Source organism: Pelodiscus sinensis, chromosome 17, assembly GCF_049634645.1.
Source record: "Pelodiscus sinensis isolate JC-2024 chromosome 17, ASM4963464v1, whole genome shotgun sequence".
Classification (NCBI taxonomy): domain Eukaryota; kingdom Metazoa; phylum Chordata; order Testudines; family Trionychidae; genus Pelodiscus; species Pelodiscus sinensis.
Genome location: NC_134727.1, coordinates 18,822,811 through 18,835,718, shown reverse-complemented (window position 1 = coordinate 18,835,718; position 12,908 = coordinate 18,822,811). Strand labels below are relative to the sequence as shown.

General features: G+C 43.3%; 1 protein-coding gene and 1 long non-coding RNA gene across 2 annotated transcripts in view; one reads left to right on the top strand and one right to left on the bottom strand.

The window, feature by feature from the left end:
- Positions 1–5,703, top strand: part of LOC112544048 (uncharacterized) — an 85,653-nt gene extending 79,950 nt beyond the window's left edge. The window contains exon 4 of the long non-coding RNA XR_012896321.1: positions 5,246–5,703. This is a non-coding gene — a long non-coding RNA (uncharacterized LOC112544048). The remainder of the gene's footprint in view (positions 1–5,245) is intronic.
- Positions 1–12,908, bottom strand: part of CPEB4 (cytoplasmic polyadenylation element binding protein 4) — a 243,726-nt gene that overhangs the window by 190,362 nt on the left and 40,456 nt on the right. The window lies entirely within an intron of this gene.

The window sequence follows — 12,908 nt, the reverse complement described above, 5'->3', positions numbered from 1 at the left end:
TGGGGGGAAGTTTTTCGTTTGATTTTAACAAATAAGGAGGAACTGACTGAAAATTTGAAAATGGAAGGCAGCTTGTGTGAAAGTGACCATGAAATCATAGAGTTCATAATTCTAAGGAATGGTAGAAGGGAGAAAAGTAAAATAGAGACAATGGATTTCAGGAAGGCAGATTTTAGTAAACTCAGAGAGTTGGTAGGTAAGGTCCCATTGGAAGCAAGAGTAGGAGGAAAAACAACTGAAGAGAGTTGGCAGTTTTTAAAAGGAACATTATTAAGGGCCCAAAAGCAAACTATTCCACTGCAGAGGAAAGATAGAAAATATGGCTGGAGACTACATTGGATCAACCAGGAGATCTTACATGATCTAAAAATCCAAAAGGAGTCATATAAAAAGGAGAAAATAGTTCAAATTACAAAGGATGACTATAAGCAAACAACACAGGTATGCAGGGGCAAGGTTAGAAAGGCAAAGGCACAAAAAGAGTTAAATCTAACTAGAGATATAAAGGGTAACAAGAAGATTTTCTACAAATATATCAGGAGCAAAAGAAAGACCAAAGACAGGGTAGGCCCATTGCTCAGTGAAGAGGGAGAAACAATAACTGGAAACCTAGAAATGGCAGAGGTCCTTAATGACTTCTTTGTTTCAGTTTTCACCAAAAAGTTTGATGGTGACTGAATTCTAGTGGAAATGGAGTAGGTTGAAAAGTTAAAATTAAAAAAGAACAGAAAAGTTAGATGTCTGCAAGTCACCAGGGCCTGATGAAATGCATCCTAGAATACTCAAGAAGCTGAGCCTTTAGCTATCATCTTTGAAAAATCATGAAAGACAAGAGAGATCCCAGAAGACTGGAAAAGGGCAAATATAATACCCATCTATAAAAAGGGAAATAAGAACAACCCAGGAAACTACAGACCAGTCAGTTTAACTTCTGTGCCAGGGAAGATAATGGAACAAGTAATTAAGGAATCCATGTGCAAACATCTGGAAGATAATAAGGTGATAGGTAACAGCCAGCATGATTTGTAAAGATTAAATCATGTCAAACCAATCTGATAGATTATGGATAAGGGAGAAGCCCAGGACATGGTATAGCCAGACTTTAGTAAGGCACTTGACATGGTCTCAGCATGACTTTCTTATCAATAAACTAAGGAAATACAACTTAGATGAGGCTACTATAGTGTGGGTGCATAACTGGCTGGATAACCATTCTCAGAGAGTAGTTATTAATGGTTCACAATAACGCTGGAAGAGCATAACAAAAGGGGTTCTGCAGGGGTCTGTTTTGGGACTGGTTCTGTTCAATTTCTTCATCAACAATTTAGATACTGGCATAGAGAGTACGCTTATTAAGTTTGCAGATGATACCAAGCAGGGAGGGGTTGCAACTGCTTTGGAGGATAGGGGCTCCAAATTCAAAATGATCTGGAAAACTGGAGAAATGGTCTGAGGTAAATAAGATGAAGTTTAATAAGGACAAATGCAAAGTACTCCACTTAGGAAGGAACAATCGGTTTCACACATACAGAATGGGAAGCGACTATCTAGGAAGGAGTACTGCAGAAAGGAATCTAGGGGTCATAGTGGACCACAAGCTAAATATGAGTCAACAGTGTGACTCTGTTACCAAAAAAGCAAACATGATTCTAGGATGCATTAACAAGAGTGTTGTGAGCACAGCACAAGAAGTCATTCTTCTGCTCTATTCTGCACAGATCAGGCGTCAATTGGAGTATTGGGTCCAGTTCTGGGCACCACATTTCAAGAAAGATATGGAGAAATTGGAGCAGGTCCAAAGAAAAGAAACTAAAATTATTAAAGATATAGAAAATTTGACCTATGAGGGAAGATTGAAAGAATTGGGCTTGTTTAGTTAAGAAAAGAGAAGACAGAGGGGGGGACATGATAGTAATTTTCAAGTATCTAAAAGGGTGTTAACAAGGAGGAGGGACAAAAAAATGTTCTCCTTGGCCTCTGATGACAGGACAAGAAGCAATGGGCTTAAATTGCAGCAAGGGAGGTTTAGGTTGGCCATTAGGAAAAACCTCCTAACTGTTGGAGTGGTTAAATTGCCCAGGGAGATTGTGGAATCTCCATCTCTGGAGATATAGAAGAGCAGGTTGGATAGACACCTATCAGGGATGATCTAGACAGTGCTTGGTCCAGCCGTGAGGGCAGGGGATTGGAGTTGATGACCTCTCGAAGACCCTTCCAGTTTTAGTGTTCTATGATCTCCGGGCTTCTATTAATTATTAATATAATATACAGTAATATCGGTGAATCAGAGCACTAAAACCTCAGCTCCAAGTATGTTGGCTGACACCCAGAGAGAACAGCCTGACTAGGCCAATGACCTGATTTAGGTTCAGACTCTTCTTGATACACAGGTGCCCTAAAATGAAGACTGGATCAGCTATCAGCACATTCTAGAATGTGGCATAGTCCAATAGTGCAAAGAGAAACTCCTTTCCTGAGGAGACCCATGTGATATCCTGAAGGAATGACCTGGGTTTGGCTGCAAAGATGGCGCTGAATGACCGAAGTTACTGAGATTTAAAGGGGCAAGAAACAGACAGTAACTCACTCATCAAGTCACTGAAGGTGTGAACACATGAGATACTAAATTTTGGTGATTCTCGCTTCTATGTGCACCCAGCATGAGGTTAGGAAGTAATCATCCCTCATGCTTATAAAAATGTGCCCAACATTGATTCTCAGTGCATGTAAAGTATTGGGAAAGGATGACAGGCTGCCCTTTGTCTTTCAAACATTTTATTTGCTAGGGTGCCTACAATGACCTATTAGACTAAAACAAGCCTTTACTACCTATCATGGCACTGGCAGAGCTTACTGCATCTTCTTTGGGTTGCTTTTGCTATATGATTTCTAGACAGCTGTAGAGAATTCACCTGCAACAGGCTGTTGTGTTTCACAGGCGTGTTGAAAACTGTGTGTGAGTTTTAGCACACAGTAAAACTGAAACCAACAAACAAGTTGAAGTGCAAAGGGCCAAAGAACCTAGATGTGAAATTAAAAAGTACTCACTCTGTGACCCTGGAACACAGAGACTGGGGCTGGGGAAAGGTGAAGTTATTTGGCAAGCAGGGAGGAAAATGAGTGGCAGTTGAAAGGCAGAATTTTGATAGAAGCTAATTATTAAACTGTAATTAGGACAAGGACGCAACAATCTGTTGATCTTCCCTCTTTTACCTCATGACACTGTATCCTGTCAGCAGATGCAGCTGAGGGGGAAAAAACAGCTGGCAGGTTATTCTGTATCTCAGGAAAATAGGCCGAAAAAGATACAGCATGTCCTCAAATCAGAGAGCAGATGTTTTAAGAGGGGGGGAGGGAGGGAATGTTTTAGTTAAATGAGCACAAAAAGGAGAGAAAACAGGGAAGTGACAAAACAGAGACAGGCGCCAAGATACGTCCCTGCCTCGGGGTGCCCTAAATTACATCCCATTTGCCATGGCTCTATGTGCACTGTAGCACCTAAGGAACAGCTAGAACCTAAGGACCCACAATTCCAGGGCAGCACCTTTGAAAACCAGGCTCTTGGTGCCAGGGCACACAGAATTGGTAGCACTTTTGAAAATACGGCTCTTAGAATGTTAGCAGCAAAACAAGTATGAAAATGTTGAGGGGGAAGGGTTATGCTGTTGAAAGGAGTACACTCCATTCCTACCTACACACTCTCAAAATTCACTTCAGGCAGAGGGCCATGGAAAGTATCCATCCACTGAAGGAGAGTTCAACTGGTTTGTGAATCTAAAGATGAACTGCTATATATTTATTAACTCCACTGTAGCAGACAGCCATGAATGAGTGACAAGAAAATGAACCCAAACAAAACTCTGGAATATTTTTGACTGCCAGATAATCAGGCCTAAGCTTGGAGAAATAGCATATCCTACACTTCATCCCTGGTTTCTAGCAAGTAATAATTGATTAGTAAGGATTCAGGGTTTAAGTACAACCTGTGCTGAAACCATTTCTAGAAACATTTACTCAGAAGGTCAAATGACCCTTCTTCCAGGCTGGCAACATTTTTGTCCAATGATTTGTTCGTGCCTCGTTATTTTTTATTTAAATGTGCCAAGAAGATCCTATACTAGCCTGCATGGATAGAAAAAAATCAACCACCACTCATTGATTTGTGCAAGCATACAGAACTGTTCAATATATTACAACAAACTACCTTTAGAAGGCAGGAAGCTAAGGTTGGATGAAGTAACTATCCCTTCCTGGGGCAGCAGGGAGAGCTTATATCTCACCAAGCCCATTCAAATTCTTGTGGAAAACCAAACACAAAAATCCAACTTTTTTTTTTAGTGAAAATATCTAAAAACAAGAAAAACAAAGTTATTCCTTGGTTACTATTGTCGCTGGGCTTTACATTAGATCAGAGATGCCCAACCTATAGCCTACAGCCCCACTAGAGCATTTCAGAAGACCTGAGGCCTCCTTCAACAAAACAGACAAATAGTCAATTCATTAGCATTCTGTTGTCATGTTTCCATCATTTTAGTTTAAGCAAGTGTATAAACAGACAATAAGAACAAAAGAACTGCCATACTGAATCAGATCAAAGGTTCATCTAGCTCAGTATCTTGTCTTCCAAGAGTGGCCAATGAATAGAACAGGTAATCATCATGTGAGCCATCCCTCTCACCCATTCCCAGCTTCTAATAAACAAAGGGCAGGGACACCATTCCTGCCCATCCTGGCTAATAGCTATTGATGGAACTATTCTCCATGAATTTATCTAGCTCGCCTTTGAACCCTGTTATAGTATTGGATTTTACAACATCCTCTGGCAAGGAGTTCCACAGGTTGACTGTGGGTTGTGTGAAGAAGGACTATGCATAAAAACAACCCATCTAAATACATTATAAATAAGCTGAACTTAATATATATTAATTAGTACAAGTGACTTTAAATATGTCAATGCTGTTTGGCCCACACACGGTTGTGCTTAGATTTATTAACTGAATCTGTTCAAGCTCCAGAGCTAATGGTGGTCACACAACTCCCATTAACATTAATGAGAATATCAGGGTAGACCACGGGTGGTGCATTATCCTAAATGTTAGTACATGAAGGTATAGAGTCAAGTGTAGATTCCTTTGCAAACAATCATAAGAAATCCAGTTACAATGAATATCGATACTAGGGATGTAAATAACCATTTAAATAGTTAACCAGTTAAACTACTAAAATTATAATGTTTAATTGGCAGGAAACCAGGACTGGGATCCTGCATGCCTTCCTGGGTGAAGTTGGCACAGCAGAGGCCAGCTAAGAGTGGCCGAGGCCAGAATCCTACCTGCCCACCCTGGCACAGCTGGAGTCCTTCCGGGACACCTGGGCTGTATTGGTGCGGCTGGGGCCCTGCCTGCAACCCCCATGCAGCCGGGGTCCCTCTGGTCCAACACAGGCGCAGTGCGGCCTACCACCCCCACATGGCTGGCCAGACTCAGGCAGGAGTGCTCTCGTGTGCTTCACTTGACTGTCCAACCAGTTACTGGGTAAGCATTCCAGTAAGCCTAATGCTTACTGGGTAACCAATACTTACTAGGTAACCAGTTAACCTTTTATACTTGTAATCATGTCAAATTCATGTTGCCTCTTATCTCTGTATTTACATCATCTAGCAATAAAACTGTAATCAGTGTATATAAACACCACGTGATGGCTGATTTCTGTTACTGTGACGTTTAGCTTCATGAGTAATCCCATCTGCCCTCATGAATGGAGATGATTGCTAGATCAGATTAGCTCTCACATATTATATTGCACACCTTCTAGATATTTTTTCCATTTCTATTGTCCTGTAGGACTGGCTTGATGTGCTTGGCACAACAGTTGCAGAGAATTTTACACACTTGGAATGTCTGAAGCATGGAAAATTCCAATGACTGTCATGGCTGTAATGAAGTGTTAATTCAATCACAGTGATGTGGTAGGTAGTTTAATTCCTTATCTCGTGTTGTCTCTAGTTACCTGATTGAACTGAGTGTCTTAAACTGGAGCCAGCAGACTGAAAATTCAGTATGCCAGCTGCTGATTCAATTAAGAGAGACATGTCCAGAAGAGAAACACTAAAGGCAAGAACATTTCTAATTATTATGGAATTGACTAGGGATTTTAGTGAATAGTCGACTAGTCTACTACCTGCTTTCCCTGCCCCCTTGCTGCCTCTCAAAGAGGCAGCGGGTCGGAGGGACAGAAGCTGGGGGGAGGAGGAAGGAGCTGGCTTAAAAGCCGGTTCCCCAGAGCACCATCTCTCACAGAGGCAGCGATATGCAGGGGAATAGGGGAGGCTGCTCCAGAAGCAGCCCCTTTTTGTAGTAGACAGATCTGTCCGCCGCAAACAGGGGCTGTTGCACTCAGTGCGAGCCGGGACTGAGCAGTCCCGGCTCACGCTGGTCCGGGACACTGCGCCTCTGCATTTTAAATGTAGTAAGAGCCTGGCCGCCAGGCTCTTACTACATTTAAAATACAGAGCTACAGTGTGGGTGTCTCCCAGAGCCAGTACAAGCTGAGACTGCTCAGTCCCGGCTCGAGCTGGCTCCTGGAGCTATCCCACTGCGGCTCTGCAGAGCCGTCCTTATCAACTAATTGTGTAGTCAATACAAATTGTATTGACTACACAATTAGCCAGATAACCACAATTTAACATCCTTAGAATTGACTTTGTACACCAAGGAAACACCATGGTACCTGTCATTAACACAAATCCAGCCAAAACTGGGAGACCAAAAAGACTGCAGGATAGCCTATGTGAAATGAATTGGCATAAGCTTTTCCCACATTACCTCACAGCTGCTGACCTGAACAGACCATCTTTTGTGATGAAGGGTAGCTCCTGTTCATTACTTGGCTTCTTGGTTGAGCTCGTCAAAAGCACAAGGGCTTTTGTCATATAAACACTTGTATGTTAAAAACTGGACCAAGATTTAAATGTCAATTGCTCTGAACAACAAACAGATAGTGATAACTTCTAGCCCTTATCAGATTCATAATGGTTAAGTCTGGTAGATGTTCTGCCACCAGATACACTCCTCCAGTGTTTGGGCTGGCAGAAGTTGTTGCACATGCTGGAGAAGTTCAGCACTAAATGTTTAGGCCTTTTAACCTAAATTATAGGATGGTTGCAATTCATATAGATATATAGGCTGAGAAAAATGTGTCTGGCCTTCTCCTTTGTCCTGTTCACTTAGGCTACGTCTACACTGCTGCTTTTTTGCGGCAGAAGATATGCAAATCACGCTCTCACTTGCATATCTTCTGCCAATCCTTTTTGTGGAACAGGTTTTACTGCTAAAAAGTCTCATGTAAACCGGGACATTTGTCGGAAAAAAACCCCTTTTGCGCAAGATCCCTTATTCCTCAAAAAATGAGGTTTACAGGATCTTGTGCAAAAGAGTTTTTTTCCAACAAATGGCCCCATCTACATGGAGCTTTTTAGCAGCAAAACCTCTTCCGGAAAAAAGATTGGCAGAAGATATGCAAATGAGAGCACGATTTGCATATCTTCTGCCGCAAAAAAAATGGCAGTGTAGACGCAACCTTAGAGAATATACCTCATTTAACTTTGTTCTGAGAGTCTCAGATGAGAACCACTGCTTTGTCAGGCAAAAGCAAATTTCCAAATATCTATAGTATCTGCAAACAGGTCAATTATATTTACAATATCATGAACAGAATAGCACGGGCCATTGGGTCTACTAGATGAGATGTTCATGGTAGTGGGACTCTTTCCAGTTTGTTGTTAATTTAGCACACTGGATGCCTTTCTTAAAGTGATTGAAATAGAAACAGTCAGCAGAACTTAATGGCATTTTTGAAAATGAAATGTCAGCCAATGAATCACTAGTTACTTAATAATATGTTGACCTTCTCTAGGAGCGTCTGTCCACAGGTTACAACACACTTTACGAACAATACGCTAAGTTGCACGACCTCCTATGAAGTAAAGAAATATTGTCTTCTCCATTTCACAATTGGGAAAATGTGCACCAAGAGTGAAATCCTAGCCCCAGTGAAGTCAACAGTGGGCAGGAATTGACTCTGAGAGTCTTAGATGGCTTTCCCAGGGTCTCGACACTGAGAGTCTATGACACAACTAGCCTAAGCTAGGATAAGAACCCAAATGTCCTGACTTCTAGTTCTATGCTGTAATCACAAGGCCAGCAATGACCCCATCGTGATAGCAGCTTGTTCCTTTTATCTTGACCAACAGAAGGTTGAAAATACAAATATACCTAACGCAAAACATGCATTCACGAGCACATCCTTGACCTCCGACACAAGGTAAGCTGAGCCTTCCATGGCCGAGAGCCAGCATAGTGAAAAGGTTTTGATCAGTTTTCCCCAATCTTCTGAAATTGGTACATACCCAATGGCTTGATATGAAAAGGGATCAGAAAAAATAATGTTTTGAAAGTACCATTATACACCACATCAGACCTTGCAGTACCGCATGAAAGCATTCAGTATGGATATATACATGTGGCACCTGGTGAAAATGTTAAATGAATATACAGTAGATATGTCATATGTACATATGAATGTTCCCTTCATAGTAATTTAAGAAGAGGCTAGTTTTTAGGTGTAGGAAAAGAATACCTTCCAAAAGAACAAACCTGACTCAGGAATAAATGGCTCATACTGACAGTGGTCATCATCCAGTAGATTGTGATCTACAGGTAGATCTTGGAGCCTCTGACAGGGGATCTTGACTAGCTTGGCCGGGAAGCTATTGAGTGCTTGCACTTCAGTTGCCCCTCCACCCACTATCATGCTGCCTTCAGGGTGCCCCTTACTCTGCCTTCCTAATGCATGAGCCAGCTCCACCTCTGGGGCAATTGGTGTTGGCTGCCAGGCTGCTGCCTGAGTCTACCACCCTATGCTCCAGAGGCTGATGCCCTATCCCTGAGTTCACTGGGGATCCCACTCCACCTCCCTACTTTCAGCAGGTCTCTTACCCTGCTTCCAGACGCGAGAGCCAGTTCCATCCCTGGGGCAGCCTGTGTTGGCTGTCTGGCTGCTCCCATGGGAGGTGCAGGGGGGTGCGCTCCCCAGGCAAATGCTCTATCCCCTAATCCACCACAGAACCCACCCCACTTCCCTACCTTCAGGGCATCCCTTATCCTGCTTTCCTAATGCGGGAGCCAGCTCCATCCCTGGGGCAGCCTGTGTTGGCTGTCCAGCCACTCCAAGGGTGGGCGGAGGTGGGGGGGAGGGACTCGAGCCCCCAACCCTGCCCTATCCCCATGGCCACTCCAGAACCCACCCCACCTCCGTACCTTCAGGGTATCCCCTCCCACACTCCGAACCCCTTGGCCCAAGACCAGACCCTGCACCCCAACCCCCTACCCCAGCCTGGTGAAAGTGAATGAGATTCAGGGAGGAAGGGGGATGGAGTGAGCAGGGTGAGGCCTCAGAAAATGGGTGGAGCAGACGTGGGGCCTCAGAGAAGGGGGGAAAGGAAGCTGGTATTTGGGTTTAAGGTAGACTTTACATTGCACTTAAATTGAAAAAGTGATCATGTGGTTAAAAAGGTTCGATACCTTGGATACCACTGCACTAGAGCGTGTGTTTGTTTAGCCCCCTTTCTCTTTATGTTATACTGCCAGAGCCACTGAAAATTTTCCAACCATTTTACTGGGCAATTTGCATTTAAATCAGTTTTCCTGTCATTATGTAAACGTCTTAGTACAGCTGAAGTTTCCATTTCTCTCTTGAGAGCTCCAAGGTGGCTCAGTCTCAAAACTCCATATCTCGTGATACCATCCAATTGAATTAAAATAAAAGCCATGTGACTCTTCTCATGAAACCTTAAATCTCACAGCTTTTGTTTATAGAAGAGCCAAAGAAGATTGTGTTCAGAGCTAGAATGGGGAGCACCCTGAACCCTGAGTCTAGACTTAAATTTAGATTTGATGGTACCAAATCTTTTGGGAATGACTAACCAGACATATGGTACTTCTACCATTTGTGTAAGAGTTAGGTGGTTGAATCAAAATTCTACCCAGGAAAGGGGTCACTCCGAGACTGGGAATTGTATGGGTAATTCTGAATACAGAGGCTGAAATCTCCTGTCCGCCCATAAATGCCAGTGTGCAGGGAAGGGAGTTCAGATTTAAAGTTGTATTTCTAGTTTTGTTGCAAACTCAGAACTATACTCAGATTCACATGGTTGGTTTCATGCTGAAATTACGTAAATTTTAGCTTTGAATGGCAGCCGCGTGGGACAGGGCAGCAGTAACAGGACCCTGGAGATTACAGATGGAAGATGGGCAGAGATGCAGAATTAGAGGGCTTGATTCAGTGTTTAATAAGAAGATCGGTTCAGCAGGTGCAGCTCAGGCAAAATAGGATGCCTCCCAAATTCTGAGCATGGCTGGGTACCTGCCCAGCCCCCAGCTCAAGTAGAACCAGCCATTTGGGCTTCTCTAATCGATAGCAGTTTCTTCAACTGCCTATTGACTACTCCAGAAATCTTGAATAGCCTGAGCACAGAGAGGCCAAGCTGTAGCCTCTTCCAATTATGGCATAGTCACACTGGAAGCATACCGCTCTGTGTGGAAACCTCTGAGAGGGCAGAGTATGGAGGGGGATACAGCACAATATCATTATGTCACTCTTACAATTCCCGGGGAATCCCAGACTATCAGGGGAATTTCCAGCTGGGGGGAAGGGCTACTTTACACAGGACCAGCATAAAGAAGCTAGAATGCAGCCCAGAATCAAGAGCAGGGTTCATCTGGAAGACAGAGTTAGAAAGATGTTTGGACAAGTGTATGTACCTTAACTTTGAATTGTCCTAGTTTTTATTATTTCATTTTTCTAAAAGTACACAATAATACTATCTGTGCATTTATAGATTGCTAAATAGTCTTAACTGCAACTCAACTAAAAGCTTTTGTTCTGGAAAACTTTGCCTTACATTTAATAGTCACATGAATATAACACTTTCCATTAGTCTTCCTCTTCTTGCGCTAGTATTTATGATGTACCATCACAAGATTCATAGAATCATAGAATCCTAGGGCTGGAAGAGATCTCAGCAGGTCATCGAGTCCAGTCCCCTCCCCAAAGCAGGACCAACCCCAACTAAATCATCCCAGCCAGGGTTTTGTCAAGTGAAGACTTACAAACCTCTAGGGATGGAGATTCCACCACCTCCCTAGGTAACCCATTCCAGTGCTTCACCACTCTCCTAGTGAAATACTTTTTCCTAATATCCAACCTAGACCTCCCCCACTGTAACTTGAGACCATTACTCCTCGTTCTGCCATCTGTCACTACTGAGAACAACCTCTCTCCCTCTTTGGAACCTCCCTTCAGGAAGTTGAAGGTTGCTATCAAATCCCCCCTCACTCTTCTCTTCTGCAGACTAAATAAACCCAAATCCCTCAGCCTCTCCTCGTAGGTCAAGGGCTCCAGACCCATAATCATTTTGGTTGCCCTCTGCTGGACCCTCTCCAATGCATCCACATTCTTTCTGCAGTGGGGGGCCCAGAATTGGACGAAATATTCCAGATGTGGCCTCACTACTGCCGAATAAAAGGGAATAATTACTTCTCTAGATCTGCTGGCAATGCTCCTCCTAATGCATCCTAATCTGCCATTAGCCTTCTTGGCTACAAGGACACACAGCTTCTCATCCACTGTAATCCCCAGGTCCTTTTCTGCAGAACTGCTACTTAGCCAGTCGGTCCCCAGCCTGTAATGCTTTGCATTCTTCCATCCCAAGTGCAGGACTCTACACTTGCCCTTGTTGAACCTGATCAGATTTCTTTGGGCCCAATCCTCTAATCTGTCTAGGTCACTCTGGACCCTATCCCTGCCCTCTAACGTATCTACCTCTCCCCCCAGCTTAGTGTCATCTGCAAACTTGCTGAGGGTGCAATCTATCCCCTCCATCCAGGTCATTAATAAAGATGTTGAACAAAACCGGCCCTAGAACCGATCCTTAGGGCACTCTGCTTGATACCGACTGCCAACCAGACATTGAACCATTGATCACTACCCATTGGGTCCGACAATCTAGCCAGCTTTCGATCCACCTTACAATCCATTTATCCAATCCATATTTCCTTAACTTGCTGGCAAGAATATTGTGGAAGATTGTATCAAAAGCTTTGCTAAAGTCAAGGTATATCACATTCACTGACTTCCCTATGTCCACAGAGACAGTTACCTCATCATAGAAGCTAATCAGATTGGTCAGGCATGATTAGCCCTTTGTGAATCCATGTTGACTATTCCTGATCACATTCCCCTCTTCCAAGTACTTCAGAATGGATTCCTTGAGGATCCCCTCCATGATTTTTCCAGGGACTGAGGTAAGGCTGACTGGGCTGTAATTCCCTGGATTGTTCTTCTTCCCCTTTTTAAAGATGGGCACCATATTTGCCTTTTTTTAATCATCCAGGGTGTCTCCTGATCTCCATGAGTTTTCAAAGATAATGGCCAAAGGCTCTGCAATTGCATTTGCCAACTCCCTCAGTACCCTCAGATGCATTAAATCCAAACCCATGGATTTGTGTATGTCTAACTTTTTTAAATAGTTCTTAACCTGTTCTTTCTTCACCGAGGGCTGCCCACCTCCTTCCCATACTGCGTTGCCTAGTGCAGTAGTCTGGGAGCTGACCTTGTCTGTGAAGACAGAGGCAAAGAGAGCATTGAGTACTTCAGCTTTTCCCACATCATCTGTCACTAGGTTACCTCTCTCATCCAGTAAGAGCACCACACCCTCTCTGAGCACCCTCTTATTCTAACATGCTTGTAGAAAAATTTCTTGTTACCCTTTACATTCCTTGCTAGCTGCAATTCCAGTCGTGCTTTTGCCTTCCTGATTACTCCCCTGAATTCTCGAGTAATATATTTAT